Source organism: Oryx dammah, unplaced genomic scaffold, assembly GCF_014754425.2.
Source record: "Oryx dammah isolate SB20612 unplaced genomic scaffold, SCBI_Odam_1.1 HiC_scaffold_16, whole genome shotgun sequence".
NCBI lineage: Eukaryota > Metazoa > Chordata > Mammalia > Artiodactyla > Bovidae > Oryx > Oryx dammah.
Genome location: NW_024070200.1, coordinates 54538605 through 54540971, shown reverse-complemented (window position 1 = coordinate 54540971; position 2367 = coordinate 54538605). Strand labels below are relative to the sequence as shown.

General features: G+C 51.2%; 1 non-coding gene across 1 annotated transcript; it reads left to right on the top strand.

Moving 5' to 3' along the window:
- Positions 1-1589: 1589 nt before the first annotated feature.
- On the top strand, positions 1590-1662 carry TRNAS-GGA. Its single transcript has one exon. It is a non-coding gene; the product is annotated as a tRNA-Ser (tRNA).
- Positions 1663-2367: the final 705 nt, after the last annotated feature.

Genomic DNA, 2367 nt, shown 5'->3' with positions numbered 1-2367 from the left:
GGGAACTCAGGACCAGGGCTTGAGTGGAGGGGATGGGTGCTGGCTTGTGTAGGGTGGTCCCTGGTGGACACCACCAACCAAGAAAGCAGCGGAGTTGGGAGGTGAGGGTGCTGATGACGAGGTCTCTTGTGGCCTCGAGGGGGAAACAGATAGGGGAGGGGGTGTCTGTTGACCAGTGCAGGTGGGGCTGTGGGTGTCAGCTTTTGCTCTAAGAGATAATGAGAGAGAACAGCTCTGGGAGGGTGGGGGGGGGGCAGGAGGGGGAGCAGGGACACCCCGGGACAGGTGTGTAAGGGACAAGGGGTGGGGGGCCGGGAGGGAGTAGAAGAGCTTGGTGGAGAATCCAGAGAGCATGGTGGGTGGGCTCTCCCTGTGGGCCCACTCCTTCACCCCTCCCACCAACCAGGGGAGGGGTCCCTTGAGGACAGTGATCTGAGCTTTGGGAGTTCCTCTTCCCATGCTGGTGTCTGACACACAATAGCCACTAAGTTAGTGTTGGTTAAATCCGCTGAACACAAACACAGCACAGAAGCCAGTGGGCTGGTGGGTGGTGGTGGTGGGCAAGGTGCAGAAAATATCCAGTGGGTTTGGCCACGGAGGTGGGGCACCGGCCAGACCCTTTCCAGGAAGCGGGGTGGGTGTGGAGGGGGATGGACGGAGGGATGGAGGCAGCGTGGTTTCAGGTGGAGTTGTGTAGGGTGCGGGTGTGAGGATGTAGAGATGGTGTGTGTGTCTGTTCTTTCTAGAAGTTCGACCAAGACAAGAAGGAGAGGAAGTGCAAGATGCATCTCTGGAGAATTTGTTTGTTTGTTTTTAAACATTTATTGTTTCCTTGCCCCTGCCATGCTCCCTCCTCCTCCCAAATATAATTGCATGCTCCTTGCACAAAAGCTAGGAAATAAACATGAGTAAGAAGAAAATAAAAATCACCTGTAATTCCATCCATTAGAAATGTATACTGTTACTTTGGAGTCATTTCCTTCCAGACTTCGTGTCTTTTAGTAGAAATGGTATCACAGAGAACATTCTAATTTTGCAAGGTACCCTTTTCACGTAATACTTCTTGAATACGGGTCTCTGTGAACTACTGTTATTCAAACCACTCTTTAAAATTCTATCTACCTACCTATCTAATACCTGTGACTGAAATGGTTCAAAATGCAACAGGTACAAAAAAACCTTCAGTGGAAAGTTGCCTTTCATTGCCCACCTCCCAGTCACTCAGTTCTCGCTTTTTGGAGGCAAATGATGTTCCCTTAAAACATCCAGGTTGGTGGTGAGATATTATTCCCATATGGGTATCTTCCCAAATGTATTAAAAAACCTTCCTGTCTTGGATGTGCTAAGTTGATTCAGTCGTGTCTGACTCTCTGCGACCCCATGCTCTGTAGCCCTCCAGGCTCCTCTGTCCAAGGGATTCTCCATGCATGCATACTAGAGTGGGCTGCCACGCCCTTCTCCAGGGAATCTTCCCATCCCAGGGATCGGAGCTGCGCCTCTTACTCTCTACCTCTAGCGCCACCTGGGAAGCCCCTGTCTTGGATAGTTAGGTGCTGTTTAATTTTATGTTGCTATCATACCTGAGGGCTTCCCTGGTGGCTCAGAGGTTAAAGCATCTGCCTGGAATGCGGGAGACCCAGGTTCGATCCCTGGGTCAGGAAGATCTCCTGGAGAAGGAAAGGGCAACCCATTCCAGTACTCTTGCCTGGCCCTTGATGGAAATCCTTCGAGTGAAATCTTTTGAACGCAGACTTAATTTTCTTAGAACAAGTTTCTAAAAGTGGCATTTCTGGGTTAGAAGGTGGAACCAATTAAAAAAGCAAAACAAAGCCTTTCGAAACCAGATTTTACCTCCAAGGAAATTGATGTCAACTGACATTCCCATGTAGCATCCCAACCCTGGACTCTGTCTCAGGTCCTCCAACACTGACCGCTTAGCTGGGGAGAGAGGCTTGTGGGTGCCTCTGACCCTCACTGCAGGTTGCGTTGTAGGAGAAACCAATGACAACTTGGGGGGTGGGACAGTGGGGATACTCTGTGTTGAGAGGGCAGCCTGCCCTGCGGAGGTACAGAGCACAGCCAGCTGCGGTGGGTCCAGGAGGTTACACTGTCTATAAATGCCACTCCCAGGGAATACCCTTTCACATTTTCAGAAGGCCACGAGAAGCTCAGGCACCCCAAGGCACGGGGTTCAGGGGCAATTGGTACACACACTGGATTTTTGTTTGCTCTGCCCCTTTTAGCAGGCAATGCTGTGGCTTCTTCAGTGACAGCTTCCAGATGTGTTGGGAGGCACTCTAGGAGCAGTGTGTGGGGGGGGGTGGGGTGGGGGGGTTAATGCTCTTAGGTGAGCTGAGCAAAAACCCA